The 24,535-nt window shown below is 41.9% G+C and overlaps 2 protein-coding genes and 1 non-coding gene across 13 annotated transcripts in view; all 3 read right to left on the reverse strand.

Annotated features, from left to right (window-relative positions):
- LOC141577536 (NUT family member 2G-like) overlaps positions 1–7,862 on the reverse strand; it is a 100,911-nt gene extending 93,049 nt beyond the window's left edge. Inside the window, exon 1 of the mRNA XM_074362982.1 lies at positions 7,536–7,862. The gene's annotated coding sequence lies outside the window, so the exon portion shown is untranslated. The remainder of the gene's footprint in view (positions 1–7,535) is intronic.
- The window catches only part of LOC105080439 (zinc finger protein 658), a 120,793-nt gene that overhangs the window by 68,283 nt on the left and 27,975 nt on the right, over positions 1–24,535 (reverse strand). For 5 of the 11 annotated variants that reach the window (XM_074362978.1, XM_074362975.1, XM_074362974.1 and 2 more), the window contains exons 1-3: positions 20,058–24,067; positions 16,746–16,837; positions 664–845 (exon numbers count right to left, since the gene is read on the reverse strand). The gene's annotated coding sequence lies outside the window, so the exon portion shown is untranslated. Of the gene's footprint in view, positions 1–663; positions 846–16,745; positions 16,838–20,057; positions 24,068–24,535 lie in introns of those variants that run through there. The other 6 variants (XM_074362972.1, XM_074362971.1, XM_074362980.1 and 3 more) reach the window with 5 other exon arrangements.
- LOC141577592 (U2 spliceosomal RNA) lies at positions 17,100–17,282 on the reverse strand. The gene has a single exon (XR_012506846.1). It is a non-coding gene; the product is annotated as a U2 spliceosomal RNA (small nuclear RNA).

Below are 24,535 nucleotides of genomic sequence, written 5' to 3' on the forward strand. Positions count from 1 at the left end.
GCACAGCCCTCAGGACTGCATCTTTAACCCTGATTGAACTCATCTGCTGACACACCTGCCTCCCCTACTAGGCCTTGAACTTCAGCTCTTAGTCATCGCTCCAACCTGTGTCCATCACATGACCAAGCTCACTTCATCACAGACTCGGTTAACCTGTCAATTACTTTCCCACCAACACAATGGACACAGTGAAAGAAATACAGTCTCCCATATGCCTTTTGTTTTTTGTTTTTTTTTTACAAGCACAACCTTCATGAATTCTGGCACACATTAATGTAAATGTTGTAAAGGAGATGATTTCTGCAGCAGTCCCTGACTCCCTGACAATCCTCACAGAGATGTGGGATGGCAGGACTGGAGCTAAGGTCCTTGGATACCTCTTGAATACACTCAGAAGTCTCAGTCCAAGTGAAGGCTCCTTTCTATCCGCTGGAAACAGCTATCAGTTGAGAAGAAGGAAGCCTAGAGACTTGAACCTCATCTATGATTCTCAGACCCAGCAGTCATGAAGCCCCAAACTTTTACCTGGAAATGAACAGTCACCCTACCTACAGATGCAGAGTGGTCTAAGAGGGAAAAGGCAGAACTCATTTCTCAGAGTCAAAACCAAGAAGGTTTTGGCTACTGCTTTTCACAAGGGAAAGATTAGGATCACAAACTTACTTATAAGGAAATGAACTTCGTAGAGTTGTAAAAGGCAATTAGCCCTTGATGTTCAAAGTTACTATTTTGCATCTTGCATCTCCACAACAGGCCCAAGTTGGTCATGACGATCATCATTTTATACCTTGGTGCCAACACATTCAGGAACTCAGACTGCAGGAAGCACGCTTCCAGGTAACTCGCTGTAACACAGGAAAGTCTAGAGTAGATCATGGGGGAAAAATGACACGTATTGAGGTCTAGAACAAATCTCAGTTCTCTTATACATTTACAACCTGTGATCCCTGGACAAGTTACCTGAGACCTGGTTTCCTTATCTGTAAGTGAAAAAAATATATACCGCAAAGGTCAGGATGAAAACGACTGAAACCACAGCACCTAAGACAAGCTTGCAACTAATGCTAATCAGCTGGTCACGGTGAAGTCCATGCAGACTTCACGCCTACACCCCACCCCCAGCTCCCACCAGCCACAGATGGGTTCAGAGTGCAGAGCGTGCTGAAACACTCAGCATTTGAGACAGACCTTGGGTATAATGTTGGTTTTCAAATGTACAGGAGCCCCAAGAAGTGAAAGAGGAAAGAAAAGCAAAAAGGAAGAAAGAGCATCTCAGGGTCAGGCCGGTGGGCAGGCAGAGCAGGCTGGAAGAGGGGTGGGGTAGCTAGAGATGTCTGTTGGGCAGTCGGTCGTCCTCTACTTAGTAGGTACATTGCTGCGAGCAAGGTGAGGAATAAACTGTATGTAGTTCCCAGAAAACTCAACCTGGATGCTTTACAAGAAAATATTTTTATTACTTCAGAATTGAGAACATACAAAATAAATTCAGCAGAATGACCTATCACCTGCAGTCCCCACCAGGAGCACATTATTAGGGGTGTTACTAATACCAAAATGAATTCTCTTTGCATTTTACTTGCACTCAAAGCTGTTCAGAAACTCTGGATTTTCTGTTGCTCATGTAAGATGGTCTCCTCACATCTTCGAGCTCCAAAAACCATACAAGAGACTTCTTTATTAAAAGTTACATTAACAGTTAAGCCAGCACAACTAGGAATCTAGTCTGGAGCCTCTGTAGAGGATTTATACTACCGCTGGTCCTGCCTTTCAACCAGGTGGTACCAAAACCCAGCAAAGTTCCAAGGGAGGGATGGGCGGAGTGCTAGAGCCCAGAGTAAGAAGGAAGTTCATGGAGGAGATGACTCTCACAGGAAGGCAGGACCTGCCCAGGGCCCAGCCTTTCTTGGGGATGGGCTGAAGGGAAACACCACTGGCATCTTAACAGGATGCTCCTCCGCTGCAGGGACTGACTGCTGCCTGCACACTGCACGTGGGTCGTGTGGCACGTCCACCTCCACCACATACACACCGAAGGCCATTAACACCTCCAATCAATGTAACAACAAAAAGCAAAACAAAACCCACATACATTTCGCAGTTCCCTGGAGAAGGGGTAAAAATCACACCCACTGACTGAGTATCCCTAAGGAAGCATAAAGAAAAGAGAACAAGTACAATGGGTAGAAAGTCAGAGACAAGGGAAACACAAAATTTGATGAGTAACCAGCAGAAAAAGGGCATCCTTCAGTGACTTTCACCCACCAACTCAAGTCCCAGCTCCTGAGAAAACAAAGTCCTTCAGAACTCAATCCTGCCCATCCCAGCTGCCTCCCTTCCAGTCTTCTCTCCAAGGCACCCACCCACACCCTCCCTTCCCAGACAACTTCTGGTTTTCCTGACCAGATGGGATGTGCCGTGCTCAGACCTCTGTGCCCTGGCATGTGCATTCTGCTCTACCTGGAGTGCACGTCTCAAGGCAAACTCCCAGTCGTACATCCACACCCAGCGCCAAGGTTTGTGAAGCCAGACACAGGCAGCCCCACACCACCCCGGCCTTCTGCCCCCACAGGACTCCCCACGGGCCTTCTGGGCTCCTATCCAACTGCACCCCACTGTCTGGAGCAGGAGCTACTGAAGGGCAGGTGCCCCCTGAGTCCTTGCAGAGAACTGGTGCTCAATGAATTCTAACTGAATGACCTTGCATGAAAGGTTTTGTAAAAGGCTAAAAAAGTGAATCACACAGAAAGCAGACAATAGATATTTTCTCCTATTGAAAGCATGTATTTTCTCAACTCTGATCTTTGGTTCAGTATCACTGAGGTACCAGGCAGACATGCTCTATCACTTCCCAGCTGGGTATCTGTGGGCAAATTAATTTTGCTGTGTCTCAAATTTCCACTTACTGAAAGCAACCAGCTCTGCAGTGTGGTTAAGAGAACTGATTAATGTATGCTTAAAAACAAACAAACAAAAGTAACAGAAAGCGTTGACTAAATGGTGGTTCTGACTAGCCTGCCGTAATCACAGACACCTTAACAGGACCGGATACTGTACCAGCAGGAATGTGAGCACAATGAAATTCTGGTTAAAACTATGTTTTCTTTAGGAGAGCTGAAAGTCAACAAACCCAATAGCTTGTCTTCCAGCTGCACTGTGCTCTCCACACTCCTCACTACCGATTCCTAGTGACCACTATGTCCCCCGGCTCCGCTGACAATGTGGACTCCCAGGTCTTTGGTCTCTGACCACACCTCCTCTTCCTCTTCTGTAGCTAGCCCACTGTGGACACCTAAAGTCAGGCATTCCTTCGGCTCAGCTCACACATTTTTTCTCATCTTCTCCCCTCTCTCAAGGCTTCCATTAGGATCTCTATGGAGATGACCTCACGACCTCTCAGTCACATTCAGAAAATATTTCAACCTGAATTTATCCAACATAGATACTTACCTTAATTAGATCATGAAGTGTACAGCTTCAACTTCTCTCTTTCATGCCATTTTTCCCTTTTCCCCAAGTCTTTTACATCTCACCTGTCCTCAGCTTCCTCTTTGCCACCTCCTAAAACTACTTGCTTGCCAAGGTTCCTTCTTGGGTCTTTCTGTTCTGTCTCACTAGTTCTTAACCTCTCTGGGATAACGAACCCTTTGAAAATCTAATGAATGCTATGGATTCTTTACTAAAAAGATAAACACAGAATATATGCATGCAATTTCACCTAACCAATGATTGCAAATAAGAATCTGTGTTCATCCACACCAGACTACCACTTACACAAATTTTCATCTCCAGATTCTATGTCCCTCTTATTTAGGACCCCCTCTGGATATAGCCTAAAGGGCCAACGGGCATCATAAACTTAACAAGTCCAAACCAGAATTCACTATATCTCCTTAACAAACTCCCTCTGCCTACAGTATTCCTCCTCTAATAATGGCACCACCGTGCCCTCAAGCTAGAAGCCTTGGAATTAACAGCCTTCCCCATACCACATCACCAGGTCCTGTCTCAGAATCTCTCCCAAATCCAAATTCTTCTTTAGCCTCTTACCCTTTAAGACTTTATCATCCTTTGCTTCATCCCATATCTGCCATGATGAAAAGTCCACCACTCCTCTGACACGATCCCATTACCAACTCTAACATTTCCATCTTCACGCCACTACATCTCTTCACCTCTAGAAGGTCACATAGCCTGATTCCCCATCTCAGTTTCTTCTGGTAATTAACAGCAGTTCTGATCTAGATTCTCCCAAAATTTCAAAACTATTCATGTGCCTGCCTCTTCTCAAAAACTATGATGCTTCTCCATTGCTCAAATATAAAATCAAATTCCGTCCTGCCCATAGAGTCCTCCACAAGTTACCAACTAAGTCCTTTTCCAGGATTGGATTCCACAGCTTAGACTGTCACTTGCACCTTTTGTCTTCCTATGAAAAACACATGCACTCAGAAAGGCTCAGTTCAAACAGCATTCTTTATATCCTCTACCTAATAATTAGCAAAGGACTTTGCACAGAAAGGCAAAATTCCTAATGAACAGATACAGAAAATGAAAAAAAAATTTTCTTCCTTAAAATCTCTAAGTCCTTCTGGAAATATTAACCTTTTGAAAATATCAGTGATTAAAATATTATTAATATTTCAATTAAGAAATCCTTTATAAATCGTGCATTGTTACATAGGATGTTTCCATGTCTTGGCAATTATAAATAATGCTGCTGTTAATACAGGATGTAAGTATCTCTTTGAGTTGATTCTTATTTTGTGGTGGCTTTATTCCTTTCATAACTATGTAAGTTTAAAAAGCTAAAGCTCTAAACGTTCTTAGAAACAATGAACAGTACATATACATAAGCTTAAAAATATATGTGCAGTAAAAAGAATGATCTATCAAGCCATGAAAGACAAAGAAGAAACTTCAAAGACACATTACTAAATGAAAGAAGCCAGTCTTAAAAGGCTACAAACTGTATGATTCCAAACAAATGACATTATGGAAAAGGCATAGTTACAGAAACAATAAAAAGATCATGGTTTCCAAGGGTTTGGGGAGTAGGAAGGAGGGAGGAATGAAGAGATGGAGCACAAAGGGGTTTTAGAGCAATTAAATTATTCTATATGATACTACAGTGATGGCTACGTGTCATTATGCATTTGTCAAAACCCATAGAATGTACGACATCAAGAGTGAATCCTAAAGTAAACTACGGACTTTGGTTGATAATAATGTGCCCATGTTGGTTCATCGATTGTGCCAAACATGCCACACTGATGAATGATGTTGATAGTAGGGGACTATATATGTGTGGGTGGGGAGGGCTATATGCGAACTCTGTATTTTCTGCTCAATTCTGTTGTGAACCTGAAACTGCTCTAAAAGAATAAAGTCTATTAAAACATTGTTTTTAAAAAACCAAGCATTGTTAACCACCATTTACTAAATACTAATAAAGCACAATATAGATTAAACTTATATTAAATATCATCAACCTGCAGAAAAACAGCTATCATCTGGACCCACGATTATAATTCCAGTATTGTACTTGGACCTTAAGAAAGGAAAAAAAATTACACTAAGAGAACTTGACATTTCACCTGATAGACTTAAGTAACGTAAGTCAACAACAGTGATAGAAAGTTACCAGATCTAAATCACCTTCAGGCTAGGAAAAATTCTTTCCGCATTTAAAAAAAAAAAAAAAACTTTCAACTGACATGTCATGAAACTAAGGACTTTCTTCAGTACACATTTAACTGTTAATTTCTTCTAAGGGCCCAAGGACGTGACGGGCAATTCCCAGCCTCACACAATGGGACCTGGTGACTGGCACGCTTACCAGCAGGTGCACAGCAATCACACCTACGCCTGAGAAGCGATGCTGCGGGCAGTACCACCTTTCCATTACCTTCTAGGACCTTCTTTCCTTTAGACCCGACCTAATGTAATTTCCTTTATGTCTCCTAAGCCTCTGAGTTCAAGGGAATCTTCACAGCTCTATACAGTGAAGCCCTCTGTTCCTGAAGAGAATGAAAATATTCAACTTTTTCCCTTTTTTTTTTTTTTAAGAATTTTAAGTAGTCTTTGTACTTAGCTAGCATACTTGGTAAAACATTCCCTCTATGCATTTCTAAAATTATGACCATTCAAATTCCAATACGTTTCTGAAATAAATTTGCTTGTAAGAGTAAAATACACTAAATTTCCCAAATTATTAGTAACACTAAGGAAAACAGGGAGTAATGAAAAGGGCTCTGGCAATGGAAACGGGATCTCAGTCTACAATCTCAAGCCTGACTCTTTAGTTGTGCGACCTCAGGAACCGGCTTCACCTCGAAATACTTTCTCATCTCACAGAGAGCACTGCCCTTCCCTCTCTGCAAGGTGGCTGTTCAGGTAACATGAGGTAACAGTACCTAGCACAGTACCTGACACGCAGTGTTCAGAAACGGTTTGCTTCCTTCATTCAACACAAAAGACACACTCACATGAAGGTTTAGGTATAAGGGAGCCTACACTTTCACAACTCTCCGTCACCATAAATTACGACAGGTAATTGGTTCTAATAAAACAACAACAACGACAACGACAACGACGACGACAACAACAACAACAACAACAACAACAACAACAACACAGTCACCCTCATTCCACGAACGCTTCTGAGGGATCTGGAGCCAGAAGAGGGAGCCTGCATGTGGTTCTCCAAGAACTCCAGCAGGGCTGCATACATACTGAGCACTAAAGCAGTAACAGGGGAAGTCCACAGTCATTGTGCTAAAACATCTGGATGCCTTTATGCTAGTAAGGGAGCTCACGCGCAGTAAAACGGGGGAAAAACTAAAATTAGGCCCAACACCAAATGACTCCTGAAGAAATTAAGACAGCGATGCTAACTTATCCTTCCTGAAACGCCAATAGCACCATCTCCAAACCCATTTAAAAACTTCGAGAGTGAAACATTCCACACCAACACTGGTGCCGCTTCATGCTTTATAGAAAGCCTGCGCAGGAGAGAATCCCCGGCACCACGAACATGCTGAACCGAAGCCGTCTGCGGAAAACGCAGGCGAGAGGGGCAAACAAGATGATGATTTTGGGGTCGAGCGCACACACCGCTGCGAAACGCCTCGCAGACCACGGCGGCCGCCCCGAGCATCTGAAGGATTTCGCGGCTTCACAATCAGACATCAAGGGAGGGCCGCGAGGCCAGCACGCGGCGGTGGGGTGGGGCGGTTCCTGACATGGGGGTCCGTGCCTACCGGGGTCCTATGCTCCACTCCCACCCACCCCCTCTCGCGCCCAGCGAGGGCCGACCCGGGAAGCGCCGCGAGCAACGCCCCAGCACGAGCGGCCAGGCCCCGCCCGAGGCCTCGGCGCGCGGATGGCGGACAGCCCGCCTGGAGTCGAGGTCGACGCCAGGCCCGGGTTACGCTCGCGGGGCCGGGGCCGGGGCCGGGGCCGCAGCTGCGACAGCCGAGGCCGGGCGGGGGCCCGCGCGGGCGGGCGAGGCTGGCACGCGGGGCGCGGACACTCACCACACGACGCCGTGGGAGCCCTCGCCGAGGTGGCAGGTTGCTGGAGCGCGGCCCCCTGTCGAACACCTGCCCACGGAGCACCTCGGGGCGCGCACACGCCCCCGCCGCCATGTTGTCTCCCGGGCCGCCGCCGCCGCCGCCGCCGCCGCCGCCGCGCTGGGCACCAAGCTCCGCGGCCGCCGCCCGGCCAGCTCCGCGCCTTTCGGAGGCACCGCGCCGCTGCCGGAGGGAGCAGGACGGGCACCGCTCGGGAAGCCCGGCGGAGCCGCCGTCCGCTCGACCAACGGCAGCCTGCCTGCCTGCCTGCCTGACCGTTAGGCGGGTGGAGGGAGGGGCGCGGCCGAGGAGGGCGCCGGGGCGTGGCCGGGCAGCGCACGCGGCCGCGCACGGATCGATTGTACGAAGTATGCCGAAGTGATGAGGGATGTTGAGGGTGGGAGAGTATGTATCTGTGGGTGGGGAGGGTTATGTGCGAAATCTGTTATTTTCTGCTCAATTCTGCTGTGAACCTGAAACTGCTCTAAAAAAAAAAATAAAGTCTATTAAAAAAAAACTTCAAAAAAAAAAAAAAAAAGCGTAGGTGCTCCAGATCCTTGGCCCATGACTAGAGGACTAGGGAGGGTGTGGCTGAAGGCCCTGAATCCTTGGGCTGTATCACTGTACACGGGCATAGCTAATAGGATGGGACGAAGGGTTGCAGGGCTGGGGGGTTGAGAGACAATACCCATCACTGGTGGTGTAGGAAGCCAAGTGTGTGGCTTGGGGCTCTCATTCCGCTGTTGGAGGGCTTAAGAAGGGTAGAGAATGAAGGCCATTATAATATTGCTCTCCCTTCACAGAGAACCAGAATCCAGAACAAGCAACACAGTGATTCCCCCCACGTCTCCCAAGAGGCTGAATACTGTGGGGCTCTCGGCCGCAGAGTGGATGGAGTGTAGCCGTCTAAAGAAGTGGTGGGAGATCTAAATGGGAAGTGAACTGAAGGTGCTTCCTCTCCTAAACAAGGGTTTCCTAGAGGGTTACGTGCTGGGTTCTCTCTCATGGTGTGTGGACTTGGCAGTGAAACACAGAGACTCAGTCTAGGCCTGCAACCCCTTAAAGGATTCTGGCTCTTGGTGACCCCAATCAGTTCTAGACCTGCTTTTCTCAGTGTTTCAAAAACTGCTGTGAAAGGAAATTCTTCCACCTAAAATAGCTCAGGGAGATATCAAACTTGTTTGCCTTATTCCATTTCACTTACTTCTGTCCACCTGAAGCTGATGGAAAATAGCATGAACCTTAAATAAACTCAGTACACTAGGCTTTCCAGACTCACCCGATGCTTTCTTCACCAACCAAAAAAGAGGTGTATTTTATGAACTACCAACAACATGGGTCAGCAAACTACAGCCAGCCAGCTGTTTTGCAGATGAAGGTCTACTGGACCACAACCACACTCAGTCTTTACGTAGTGTCCATGGCAGCTTTCACACACAATGGCAAAGGTGAGTACTTGCAACAAAGAACATAAAGCCTAAAATATTTACTATGTGACCCTTTACAGAGTACTGATTCCACCTGGTCTCAGATGCTAGCTTTCAATACTGACAAGAACAGCCACCATGCAATCCCTTCCTAACACTTCAACCCCCTACGTTTCCTCCTCAGCGAACTGCTTATTAAACGTAGTTCCCCTCCCCTCCCCACCCTCTGTATGGGTGTGCCTGTGTTGCTGCATCTAGAGGTTCCTGTGAAATGGCCTTGGTAAGTATTCGTAAGTGCTGACCCTACTGGACTTCCACTGTGAAAGTGAACATCCCTTCAGTCTTGGCGTGCAGTTCCGGCCATCAGGCACCCACCGTGGTTGCTTTCTCATCAGCGAGTGTACTCTAGTTTAGCTCAGTGAACTATCAGTTTATTTTGTGGAGTTAGGCTGTCCACATTTTCAAAACTCACGGGCAGGTATGTACGTTTCTGGCCAGCAGCTTCCAATAAATACATGGTTGTAATTCTGGAGTTCTGACAGCTGAGCTTCCCGTATTGCACTACTGTCTACTTGTCTGGGATTTGATGGGGAGAGAAAGGCAGCCACTGCCTTCTCCTTGGCTTGTTTGTGTTCCTGCTGGATCACAAAGTCTAAGATCAGTGGTAAACTGCATATCGTTGTAGGTGTGCCATTCAGGGTCTTCTGTGTTCAATGTGGCGACTGATTCAGAAACAGTTAACGCTGCTCTTCTGGGAGTCACAGCCTCTAAGAAGAGCACTGAGCATCATTTTTGTGCCTATCTAGTAATGTGTCAAATTTTAACTAAAAATGACAAGAATTACAATGTCCACTTTGGGAAACCCTAATCCTTAACATGGTTTTAAACATACAGAAGTTGCTCAATAAAGGGAGAAATAAAAAGTAAAATTTTATCAAGGTAATGCTTTTCAGTTAATCATAAAAATTTACACGATGTATTCAAATTACTCAGTTTATAAACCATTTTACAATCTACAGCTGCTCTTGTGCCAACTGGTTTTTCAGACCAGTAATTACTTCAGTAATTGGACGTGAACTCAAATGTTCCAAAAGAAACTTTAGAAAAAGAAAATCACGTCTAATGGCCCCTTAAAGAAATTTTTCCTTCTGCAGCTGCAACTGTGAGGAAAAAAAAGTATAGCAATGAGAAAAAATGAATGGCCGTAGACACTGAATTGATTACCAGAGAAGAAAGAATGCTGTGCATTCCCTGCTTTTAAACAATTTAAAGAATTCTGAAACTTCGTCCAAACATGTATAAAGAAGACATTTTCAGCATTAATCAGAATTAATCCCTGGAAATTGAACATCTTTCATAATATATCGTCTCAGTGATTTTTAGACGATAAAAAATAAAGGCTATACAAAACATTACTAGCGAGGGAAGGGGGTGGGAAGGGATAAATTGGAAGTTTGAGATTTGCAGATACTAACTACTATATATAAAATAGATGAACAACAAGTTTCTACTGGATAGCACAGGGAACTATATTCAGTATCTTGAAGAAGAATATGAAAACAAGTGTATGTATGTACATGTACGACTGAAACATTAAGCTATACACCAGAAATTGACACAACACTGTAAACTGACTATACTTCAATTAAAAAAAAAAAAGAAATATTAGCATCTGTGATAGTTAATTTTACGTTATCAACTTTACTGGCCACAGGATGCCCAAACATTTAGTCAAATATGATTCTGGGTATTTCCCTGAGGATGTTTTTGGAAGACTTTAGCATTTAAATGGAAAGACTAAGTAAAGCAGGTTGCTCTTCCTAATGTGGGTGGCCCTCATCCAATCAGTTGAAGGCCTGAATACTGTGAAAGACTGACCCTCTCCCAAATAAGAGGGAACACTTCCACCCTACCTTCAAGCTGTGACAGGAGAGGGTGAGGGGTAGGGGAGGGGGATGGGATTTGTTTGTTTGTTCTTCCTATCAAAATTGAACTAAAACACTAATTTTTCCTGGCTGTTGAGTCTGCTAGCCTTTGGACTGGAATTATACCATAGGCTCTCCTCAGTCTTCTTCTTGTTGACCGTGGATCTTGGGGCTTCTCAGCCTCCATGACCATAAGAGCCAATTCTTTATAATACACCTCACATTCTTGTGTGTGTGTGTGTGTGTGTATACATATACATCCTATTGGTTCTGTTACCCAGTAACCATAATGCTGATTTTGGTACCAAGAAGTGGGATGCTGCTATAATAAGTATCTAAAATTGTGGAGTGGCTTTGGAACTAGGTGGTGAAGGCTGTTAGAGTTTTGAGGTGCATACTAGAAAAAGCCTAAATTTACAAGAAGGGACAGTTGGTAAAAATATGGATATTAAATGTGACTTTGGTGAGAACTCAAAGAAGGAGAGTTGAACAGAAAGCTTCCATCTCATCAGAGGGTACATAAATATGAAGTGACTAGTATTCTACAGTATGCATTTTCTAATGCTGAGCTTTGCATATGTAAAATAAATTCCACTGGGCACATGGTGTGTAATTATTTTTAAACATGGTTGGATTCAGTTTGGAATGTTTTTTATAACTAGTACAGGTTTGTAGATCCACCACCAACTTAATTACTTTCATAAATACAGTATTTCTCAGTTTGTGCTATCCTGTGTCAGCAGTATTTTTCAAAAATGTATCCATTTCGTGTAAGGTGTTCAATCTGTTCGTATAAACTTGTGCATGATATCCTCTTAGTATCGTCTTAAAGTCTGAAGTGTAGTGGTAACTTCTCTTCCATTCCCGATTGATTATTAATGTCTTCTTTCTCTTTTTCTTGATTAGTCTACGTAGCAATATATAATTCCGTTGATTTTTTCAGACAATCAGCATTTGGCTTAGCACATCTTTCTGTTGTTATATTTCATAGATTCCTGCTCTTATTTTCATTCTTCCCTTCCTTTTACTCACTTTGTATTTATTTTGCTCCTCTTTTTCTAGCTTCTTAAGGCAAAAGCTTAACTCACTGATCACAGACCTTTTATTCTTTCCCACTGTAAGCACTCACAGCTATAGCTATCCCTCTAAGCTCTGCTTTAGCTGCATCTCACAAATTTTTATTTTGCTAAAGTGAATTTGAAAAGATTTAGGTAGTGGTTTGTAAAACTTGATATTGGTAGGATGTAATTTCTCCCCCAAGTTATATATAGATACACTAAAATCTCAATAATAAACATAGCCCACATTTTCTTTTCTTCTTTTTTGTTAAGTGAGAAGCTGATCCTAAAATTTAAGTGGAAATTCAGAGGACCTAGACTACACAAAGCAATCTTGAAAAAGAAAACAAAGGAAGAGAACTTACACTACCTGACTTCAAGGCTTCCTGTGATCCTACAGTAATACAGACAGTGTGGTTTGGTTAAAGGACAGACACATTAATCAAAGCAACAGAACAGAAAGTGTGAACAGAAAACAGACCCATACTTAGCCCATCACTGAATTTTCAACAAAGCAATCCAATGAGGGAAAGGAAAGACTTTTCAACAAATGGTGCTAGAACCACTCTGTATCCATATGAAAAAGAAAAACATTGATTCCTGCCTCAGACTATACACAAAAGTTAATTCAAGATGGGTCACAGATCTAAATATAAAAGCTAAAACCATACAGCACTTAAGAGAAAATATAGATTATTTTCATAACAATAAGAATTTAAAAAGGGAAGAAAATTAGACTTCCTCAATGTTAAACATCTCATCAAAAGTTATGTTAAGAAAAGGAACAGAAAAGTTTCAGATAGAGAGGATATTTGCAAAATGGACAAATGACAATGGACTGGTATCCAGGATTAATAAAGAACTCATAAAACTTAATTTTAAAAAATACAAAAGATCTGAATGTATTCACAAAGTAAGTTATAGTAAACATATATATATATACACACATACGATTAAAAAGCACATAGAAGTGTTCCACATCAGTAACAATCAGGGAGATGGAAACACACACGAGATACCACTACACATCCGACACCAGAGATAAAATGAAAACTGTCAGGGAGGATGCGAGGTGACAGGAACCCTCATACATTTGTTCATGGAAATGAGAAACTGTACAATCACTTTGGGAAAGGTCTAGTCATTTCTTATAAAACTACACATACAGTTACCCTATGACCCAGTGTACTGGGTTGACTATTATCCCACCAAAATTAATCTTGACTTGGAACATATGAATGTGGCTTTATATTGAAATACAGTCTGCAGATGTAATCAAGTTAAGATGAGGTTCTACCGGATTAGGGTGAACTGTAATTCATTGACTGGTATCCGTACAAGGAGAGGGAGATTTGGATGCAGAGACACAGAGAAGGAAGAAGGATATGTGACTACAGGGGCAGGCTGGAGTGATGCAGCTACAAGCCAAAGGTTGACAGCAACCACCAGAAGCTAGAAGAAAGGCAAAGAACAGCTTGGCCTTTAGGACCTCCAGACGGAACTAACCTTGCAAACAGGTTGATTTTGAACTGGGATAGAATAAATTTCTTTGTTTTAAGCCTCTCAGTTTGTGGTAAATTGTTACATCAACCGAAGGAAACTCATATACCCAGCACATACCCTAGGTATTTATCCAAAGAAAACAAAACAAAGGTTTACCAAAAACAAACAAAAAATTAGCATAAGAATGTTGATAGCAGCTTTTACAAACTGACTAAACACTGGAAGCTATCAAGGTGTCTATCAAAGAGAATGGATAAACAGTTCTATATTCATATGACAGAATGCTATTCAGTGTTAAACAAAGAACACACTACTGATGTATGCAACAATGTGCTTAAAAGCTATACTGAGCGAAAGAAACCTTACACAAAAAAGTATTATTATAGGATTCCATTTACGAAAAATTGTACAGCAGGCAGAACTAATCTACTGTGAAATAAAATCAGAACACTGGTACCTCCGATAAGGGCAAGAGTTTACAGGGATGAGCCCCAAGGGTAATGATCTGTATTTTGATAAAGTTTGGGTTATCGAGTTATATCCATTGTTTGAATTCAGAGACTACTACACTTAAGATTTTGCATTTCCTGTAAGTAAGCCCCACCTTAAAAGAAAGAATAATCAACTTTCAGTAATGAATGATATACATGCTACCCGTTACTCTAGGAGCCAAACATCTTTCACGGGGCCCACCAAGCTGAGGTGAATTGCCAGGAACTGGCACTTTCCAACTGCAGTGTCTGGAGATGCTCAAGTGGACACCCTGGACCTGAGTCTGTGGGTCCCCGCCTGCTGACCACCCACAGGAGCCGACCCAGGAGACCATCCTTTTCCTCTCTCCACTTGATTGTCTTTGCCGAGACCACTCAGTGGTCACATCAGATATTAAGACATACTCACACCCAGCAACCGCTCTGAGGGACAGACATCATCTGAAGGGAATGAGTAGATGCTAAGGACAAGCCATGAAGACCTCACAAAATGACAGCAATGGCCACCCATGATCAGGGACTCCTAAGCTCTTAAGCTGCCCATGGGGAGAACACAAGTCTCTTTTCCAACAAGAGTAAAGCCTTGATAGAGTGCACTTGCTCAGATATGCTCAGCTACCCAGCTCTCTCTGAGAGGAACTGCTTGCACTAAACTCCCCACTCATACCAACTGAGACATTGCTAGAAATCTGTCAGAATGATTCCCACGGCCAAAGCAGGGACAAGGGCAGAGTCAACAAAGAGTCCCTGAAGCGCCCCATTCCTGTCTACCATGCACCACAGCTCAGAAATGAGTCTGGAAGCCTCCATTCCAGCAAAAGAAAAGGGGAACAGACCCACCCCTGTCAGGGCTGTGACAGCCACAGAACAAAAAGGAGGTCCCGCTCAGCAACTAGGGCAGGCTCTGATCGCAACACTGGCCACACCCCAAATTAAAGGGATAACAGGCAACACACACAGAAGAAAGATGGGACAACCATCCATACTGAAAACAGACCTCACAACAAAATTATTAGAGGCTCACAGCTACACAGAAATGCATCCTCTTCAGAAATCTGTCAGAAAGGCCAAAGTAAAAGACGGTGTTAACACCAAATTCTGGAAAGAACGCAGAGAAACTGGATTACTCCAGCACTGCTGGTGGGAATGTAAAGTGGCATAGGTGATCTGGAAATGACTATGGCACTTTTGTACAAAACTGAACGTGTATTTACCACACGGCCCAGCAATGTGCACTTCTGGGCATTTATCCCAGAAATGAAACGGCTATGTTCACACAAAAACTTACGCATAAATGACCACAACAGTTTTATCTGTATTAGCCACAAACTGTAAACAACCCAAAAGTCTTTCAATGGGTGAATGGTTTAACAAAATGTAGTACACTCATACCACAGACTACAACTCAGCAATAAAAGGAATGAAATATTGATACACGTAATGGACCCACGAGATCCATTTGGGTGGGTCCCAAGAGAATTATGCTGAATGAGAAAAAGCAATCCCAAAAGGTAACATACAATATTATTTCCTTTATAACATTCTTGAAATGACAAAATGGTACAGACAGAAGAGATTAGTAGTTGCCAGAGGAAGGTGGAGGGAGTGAGGTTGGGGAGGAGTGAGCTATGGCTATAAAAACATAGCACAAGGAATCCTTGTGATGGAACTGTCCTGTTTCTTTGAATATACTGGTAGTTACATGAACGTACATGTATAAGTTCCACAGAACTAAATAAACATACATATACGCAACCCTCCTTCACTGCTGGTGGGAATGCAGTTTCGTGCAGCCACTGTGGAAAACAGTATGGAGGTTCCTCAAAAGACTACGAATAGACTTACCATATGACCCAGGAAGCCCACTCCTGGGCATATATCCAGAAGGAACCCTACTTCAGGATGACACCTGCACCCCAATGTTCAAAGCAGCACTATTTCCAATAGCCAAGACATGGAGACAGCCTAAATGTCCATCAATGGATGACTGGATAAAGAAGATGCGGTCTATTTATACAATGGAATACTACTCAGCCATAAAAACCGACAACATAACGCCATTTGCAGCAACATGGATGCTCCTGGAGAATGTCATTCTAAGTGAAGTAAGCCAGAAAGAGAAAGAAAAATACCATATGAGATCGCTCATATGTGGAATCAAAAACAAAAACAAAAACAAAAAACAAACAAAGCATAAATACAAAACAGAAATAGACTCACAGACATAGAATACAAACTGGTTGCCAAGGGGGTGCGGGGGTGCGAAGGGACAGACTGGGACTTCAAAACTGTAGAATAGATAAACAAGATTATACTGTATAGCACAGGGAAATATATGCAAGATCTTATTGTAGCTCACAGAGAAAAAAATGTGACAATGAAAATATATATATGTTCATGTATAACTGAAAAATTGTGCTCTACACTGGAATTTGACACAACATTGTAAAATGACTACAAATCAATAAAAAATGTTTAAAAAAAAAAAAACCCAAAAACACATACATATACGCACAAAGTGAAGGTAAAAGTGGAGAAATCTGAATAAAGTCAGTGCATTGTATTAACAGAAATACAAGGATGGTTTAACAGGAAAACAATCAATATAATTTACCAAAAGAAAGATTAAAAAAGAAAAACACATATTAGCATCTTTACAGATGCCAAAAAACAGCTGACAAAACCCAACACTCATTCCAAATAAAAACTCACTGAACAAGGAATAGAAGGGAAGTTTGTCAAGCTGAGAAAGGGCAGGTATAAAACTTACACTTAGGAGGAAAGCACTGCCCATAAGATCAGGAACAAGGAAAGGATGTCCACTCTCACCACTTAAATTCATCACTGCACTGATGTTTTCGCCTGTGCAACGAGGTAAGAAAAATAAATTAAAGACATGAAGAATGGAAAGGAGTAAACTACACTGATTTACAAATAACATAATCATCTACGTAGAAAATATGACAGAATCTACAAAACTACTAGGACTGAGAAGTAGGTTTTGCAAAATTACCAGATACAAGCTCATCATACATAAACTAACTGTATTTCTAAATTATATCAACAGACAACTGAAAACTGAAATTTTAAAGTACCTTAAATAGCATCAAAAATATGAAACACAGAAGGGTAAATCTGACAAGATGCGTAAGACCTGTGTACTACAAAATAATGCTGACAGACAGAAATTAAGAAGTCCCATAAAAATGGAGAGACAGATTGCGTTCATATATTGGATGACAGAGTGCTATTAAACTGATAAGAACGGAGACTACACTTGATCTTAGCCAAAAGGCCGAGAAGTGATCAGAATGTTATTTACATGTAAGTTCTCCTTGAACTGATGTAGATTCAACTCAGTTCCAATCAAAATCACAGCTGGCTTTTTTGTGTCTTGTGTGTGTGTGAAAATTGACAACCTCATTCTAAAATCCATGTGGAAATGCAAAGAATAACTAGAATAACTATGTTTTAGCATAAATAAAACAACTTGAAGAAAATGTCACAGGATTTATACTTCTAAGTTCCAGACTTGATTATAAAGCTACAGTAATCAAGACTATGTGGTATTGGCATCAAGACAGGTAAAGAGAGAAGTTGAAAAAAACAGAGTCCATATAAATACCCATACACAACTAATTTACTACAAAGGTGCATAGGAAATTCAGTAAAGAAAGCGTTGTCTTTTCAAGAATAGTGCTGGAAAATTTGGATATTTTTATGAGAAAAAAATTGTACTTGTATCTAGACCTGGTACCAAGTATAAAAATTTACCCAAAACAGGGTATAAAACTAAACGTAAAGTAAAAATTATAAAACTTCTAAAAAGAAAAAAACATATGAAACTCTTTTTGATTTTCATTTTAGGAAATATTTCTTAAATACATCACCAAAAGTTAAATTCATGAGAGAAAAAAACTGAAACTTGGACTTCACCAAAGGTAAGAACTTCTCTTTGAAAGACACTATTAAGAGAATCAAAAGCCACAGAGAAAATATTCATAAATCAAATATCTGATAATGGACTTCTATACAGAATATATGATGAACTTTCAAAATTCAATAATAAAAACATAAGAAATCAACTTTTTAAATAGGCCAAGATTTGAGAAGACATTTCACCAAAGAAGATACACAGATGGTAAAATAAGCACATGGAAAGATTCTCAGCATCATCAGTCATCAGGCAAATGCCAAGTAAAACAGAGTAAGAAGCCACTACGCAGCTATGAAAATGTCTGAAGTTAAAATAGTACTACTAACTGCTGACAAATACACGGAGCATCTGGAACTCTCATCTACTGCTCGTGGGAATGTGACACAGTGCAGCCAGTCTGCAAAACCCTTTGTGAGTTTCATTAAAAAATATACACTCTATCGTACAACGCAGCCATTCCAGGGCCAGGTATTTATCCAAAAGAAATGAAAGTATATGTTTACACAAAGATTCTTCATGAATGTTTGGACAGACAACATTTATTTGTGTTTGTCGAAAATGGAGACTACTCACATGCCTTTCAGTAGATGAATGGTTACATAACTGTGATCTCTATACCACTACTCAGCAATAAAAAGAAATAGACTATTGATACATACAACATTAGGGATCAAACTCAAAATAATTATGCTGAGTGAAAGAATTCAGTATGTATTCTGTACGATTCAATTTACATGAATTCTAGAATATGCAAACAAATCTATGATAGAAAACAGCTAAGTGGTTGCCTGGGTACAGGAGGAGGGGGAAGACAGGGAGGGGCAGGAGACAGGGATCACAGTGAGCCACAAGGGAACTCTGGGGGTGACAGGTATGTTTGGGATTTGGAACATGGCAGTGGCTTCATGGCTGTGCATGTATGTCAAAACTTACCAACTTTTACACTTTAAATATATGCAGTAAATTTTATAATTTGATAACATAACTTACAATTATCCCTTAAGTATTATACCATATAATACCTTATACCATAATAACATTTCTTATTATACCATAATTATCGCTTATATAATAGTTCTTTTTGAAAAAAACACTGAGTTTGCTATAAAGTCCAAGTCCAGATATATAGTTGTATTTAGAAGCAAAAAACAAAACAAAACAAAATAAAAAAATAATATGCCAGGAATGTTGACAATAAAACACTGAAAAAAGATAACTCAGGCAAAAATTTATCCTTACCTCCCAACATTCAAATAAAACTAATTCCAATTGGATTAAAGAGACAAATGTTCCCAAAATGGAATCTTTACAAATCAGTAACAGAAACAGCCCAAATCAAAAGTAGGGAACTACTCTGAACAGTCAAGTCACAGAAAAGGAGGCACCAGTGGCCAGTCAACACAGGAAAAGATGCTCGTGCTCACTAGGAGGCCAAACCCCTCTGAAATTTCACCACAAACCAAACAAATGGTGAAAAACACGAAGATGAGGAACAAGAACTCATCCCTGCTGCTGGGAATATAAGACAGCACTGAACAGCTTCAGAACACGATGCGGTGTAACACAATCAGGTTGAAGCCACCCACGCCTACGGACCAGACACTGTGCTCTCATGTATGCGTCTTCAGAGAAACTCTTAACATGTCTTTCCAAGGAAGTAACAAGAATACATAGCAACATTATTTAATAGCCGAAAATTGGAAATAACTTAAATGTCCAAAAGAAGGGAACAGATAATTCAGCTACATTAAAATATTCATATAATTGATTTGTATGAAACAGTTTTTTAAAAGTGTAAACTAAAGCCAGCACCCGGGGGTGGGGTGGGGCGGTTCCTGACATGGGGGTCCCTGCCTACCGGGGTCCTGTCCTCCACCCCCACCCATCCCTTCTCGCGCCCAGCGAGGGCCCACCCGGGAAGCGACGCGAGCAACGCCCCAGCACGAGCGGCCAGGCCCCGCCCGAGGCCCCGGCGCGCGGATGGTGGGACACCCCGCCTGGAGTCGGGGTCGCCGCCAGGCTCGGGGTTCGGCTCGCGGGGCCGGGGCCGGGGCCGACGCCGCAGCTGCCGCAGCTGCGCCAGCCGAGGCCGGGCGGGGGCCCGCGCGGGCGGGCGCGGCCGGCACGCGGGGCGCGGACACTCACCACACGACGCCGTGGGAGCCCTCGCCGAGGTGGCAGGTTGCTGGAGCGCGGCCCCCTGTCGAACACCTGCCCACGGAGCACCTCGGGGCGCGCACCCGCCTCCGCCGCCATGTTGTCTCCCGGGCCGCCGCCGCCGCCGCCGCCGCCGCCGCCGCCGCCGCCGCCGCCGCCGCGCTGGGCACCAAGCTCCGCGGCCGCCGCCCGGCCAGCTCCGCGCCTTTTGGAGGCACCGCGCCGCTGCCGCTGCAGCCGCCGCCGCTGCCGGAGGGAGCAGGACGGGCACCGCTCGGCAAGCCCGGCGGAGCCGCCGTCCGCTCGACCAACGGCAGCCTGCCTGCCTGCCTGACCGTTAGGCGGGCGGAGGGAGGGGCGTGGCTGAGGAGGGCGCCGGGGCGTGGCCAGGCAGCGCACGCGCACGGATCGATTGTATCAAGTATGCCAAAGTGATGAGGGATGTTGAGGGTAGGAGTGTACGTATGTGTGGGTGGGGAGGGTTATGTGCGAAATCTGTTATTTTCTGCTCAATTCTGCTGTGAACCTGAAACTGCTCTACAAAAATAAAGTCTATTAAAGAAAAACTTGAAAGAAAAAGCGTAGGTGCTCCAGATCCTTGGCCCATGACTAGAGGACTAGGGAGGGTGTGGCTGAAGGCCCTGAATCCTTGGGCTGTATCACTGTACACCGGCATAGCTAATAGGATGGGACGAAGGGACTTAAACATGTTGTTTCACTCGGTTCTATTGTGCGGTAAGTCCAAAATTCATTTCATGAACAAAATTTCCCACAGAAACAGATTCTCAAACATTGAGAACAGGTTAAGTTTCCAATGATTGAGAAATAGTGGGATGAAATGGTGAAAATCTGGGAATGTTTTTAAACTCTAGAGCCATCGATTTGAATGTGAATGTTTGTGGTTTCTTCATCTTTAAAGGTATGACACTGAGGTAGTCGCTAGTTTTAATACACAGCAATTTTATCATCAAAATCTATCAAAGATGCACACAGACCAAAAATATTAATTAATTCTAGTGATAGGAATAACTAAAATGCCCATCAACTGATGAATGAATAAACAAAATGTCATATTTCCATACAGCAGAATATTATTCAACCTTAAAGGAGAGTGAAGTATTACTGATTTGGGCCATAACATGGATGAACCTTGAAAATATTAACACAAAGTAAAAGAAAACAGACACAAAAGACCATATATTCTATGATTCCATTTATATGAAACATCCAGAACAACCAAATCTATAGAAACAGAAAATAAATTAGTTGTTGCCAGGAGCTGGGGGAGGGAAGTGTGGGGAGTGACTCCTAATGGGTGCGGGGTTTCTTTGGGGGATGATGAAAACATTATTGAATGAGAGAGTGGTGAGGGTTGCACTACTTTACGAATATACTAAAATCTCCTGGATTATATTATTTAAAATGGCAAGTTTTATTGAACGTGAATTATATCTCAATGAACAATTTTTAAAACGTTTAATTCCAATGATAGGCAAACCCCTAAATTTGGCACTCTTGTAAGAATGGAGGCTGTGCTGTAGATATCACTGTTTGTACACCATCAAATGCTCCTATACACAGCAGATACACAAAAATACATTTTAAGATTAAATATAAGAATGCTAACTATTAATTATTAGTTAATAGCTTACAGCCCCTTCTATGTCAGAACTCTAATGTAGATTCCAATTTATTCTCTCAGGCAAAAGCCCTTAAGAAAAATGCCTAAATGTCATGATGTATATATAGGTCAGATTCTTTTACATAATTCAGACTTCACACAAAATAGCACCTGAAAATGCAATGTAGAGAACCCTAAGATATGTAATTTCTATATCTCAAATAACAAACAACAAAACAAACCAACCTCTCTGTTCCCTTGTGCTCTCAAAAGAAGTTAAGATCGTGGTCCCGTTATGAAACAAGTACGTTCTGACTGCCTGACACTCTTCCAGGTATGGAAACCTCACCTTAAAAATCAAAGTCACTCAGATGCTCATGCCCTGGCATCAACTTTTCAGGAGGAAATGAATAAAAGGAAAAAATATATATTGAGAGATGTTGGTTCTAGACAGGGTAAGGCTCAAGGTGTGCTAAAGCTCCCACAGGAAGTGGCACAGAAGGGACAGGAAAAGTAATGTTTCTTTTTGGCCAAGAATGCTTCTCTATTAACAGCAGAAATGGTAAAGAGAAACATACAAAAGGAAAGCTTTCCTTACTATCTTAGGGAACATTCTGAATTACGTGTACTACATAAACATTTTCTCTCAAACATGTAAAAGATGTGAAAACTGAGGAACATACAGGCCTTGGTCATGTCTGACAACATCAAAACCAATCATTTTTAACTGATACAGTAACAGGCCAATATCTACCATATGAGCTCAGTATTACGATCATGTTCAGATCTTGCAAAAAAAAATTCTACACTTGCCAAATTTATTACAGGGCAGAATCTACATATAGTGGCTAACGTATTTTCAAATACTGTTTGCACATTTTTTTCCCGCATTTTATTTGGTCATTTTCTAAGAAACAAGACAGAAATTACAGACTGGCTGGTACTTGGGTTTATAGCATGTTTTACTGGAGGATAGGAGTCTAGGTGTCTCAAAATTAAGAACTCTTAAAGAAAATTAAAATCAACCTTTCTCCTCTGAGGGGATCTCTAGACACAGCTCTAGGAACAATATATTCTCTGTGTGTTCACAGGAGCATGCATGTGTGTGCACATATGCGTATGCGTGTGTGTGTGTGTGCATGCATGCTTACCTAAGAAAACTGCAAGGCAAGATCTGCAGGTGTATTGGGAAGGTCATATATCCATGAGGCAGGAGCTGATTTGGGATTTGGAGGCAGAATGTCATAATCCTGCTTCAAGCAACTGCATGATTTTCCTATTTCATGTCTAGAGTTCTTCCTCCACTTTAAAAGTTGCCCATTTTTACTTACACTATGTCTAACTCCAGAAAAATATCTCAAATACACAGCCATGGACTTTTGATGTTATTAATGCAGTATGTGGGTGAATGAAGAGCTGTTCTGCTTTAGCTCAATGGAATCCCAAAACAGACTTTTATGAGAACTATTGCTGGGGCCATGTCTTATACAATGTGCTCAAACTCCTTTCCTTTAATTGCAAAGATTTTAAACATAAGGTTTTTTCTATATACTAACAATGAACACTAAAAAAGTGAAATTAAAATGTTATTTACTCTGAGCTGAAAAACATACCAGTAATGCACTTAGCTTGGCCAACTGAAAAGAATCAGCTTTGAGGAAATACCTTCTTATCAAGAGGTTGCTGGTCAATACTTTCAACTCACTAGATGTTGAGGCTTCAGGGTCAGATTATTCACTAGACACCTTTTTTTCTCTCAGTGTTTCATCATTACTGTCTAAGGTGCTCAAGATTTTATAGTGTACAGCCTGCAGGTCTTGTCTCTGTGTGGGGAGGTTGTGAAGAGGAACCACAGATTGGCGTAGGTAAGAAGGCAGAGGAGAGAGCACAGGAAGTGAAACCACTGAAAGCCCATGATCTGGGAGAAATGGGTAAAAATGGTCAAAGGCACAAACTTCCAGTTATAACATAAATAAAAAAGTCCTAGGAATGTAACGTATAGCATAGTGACTACAGTTGATAATACTGTATTGCATATTTGAAAGTTGTTAAGAAAGTAGATCTTAAAAATTCTCACCTTAAGAAAAAATTTGTAACTATGTATGATGACAGATGTTAAGTACACATTACATGTCTCTCTGTGTGTATATATACATACACATAAATATGTGTGTATACGTGTATGTGTTCATGTTATAAATACATTATGTTCCTTTTCTCTGGAAAACTCTAATACAGGTTTTGGTACCCAGAATGGTTCTAAAGGAACAGAATAGTAAAGATGTGTTTACTTAAGTGGTTCTTGGTTTTCTAGAATTGGTTTTCTAATCTGATTAGAATTAAAGACACTAGTGACCTTATTTCTACTATTAAAGAGCGTACTGATAGTTCATTACAAAGACATATATATACATGTGCATATATACATATATACGTGTGTGTGTGTGTGTGTGTGTGTGTGTATATACACGAAATACCACTACAGAATATTTCTCATCAAATGTTTATAAAAGGCAAGGTCTACATGACTATGTATTTGAGACTTTACATCATTTTGACAAACTAACAAATGTAATGAAATTAGCTTATTGCTTCTAATTCATTAGATTAAATGAGGAAAGAAAAAGATGAACTTAAGTCAAGCAGATTTCCAACTCAAGAACCATATAATTGACCTGAAATTTCCTATCTTCCTTGAAATAAAACTTTATTTCTGGTACCTCTGAGACTGAGATTTCTGAAAACCTAACCCAGAGTCTCATCCTGAAAGTGGCTGAACTACTACACAAATTGAATTCCCATCCATGCATCAGTCCAAGTAATGGCATGGGACCCAGAAAATTGG

Source organism: Camelus bactrianus, chromosome 4 (genome assembly GCF_048773025.1).
Source record: "Camelus bactrianus isolate YW-2024 breed Bactrian camel chromosome 4, ASM4877302v1, whole genome shotgun sequence".
NCBI classification, from domain to species: Eukaryota; Metazoa; Chordata; class Mammalia; order Artiodactyla; family Camelidae; genus Camelus; species Camelus bactrianus.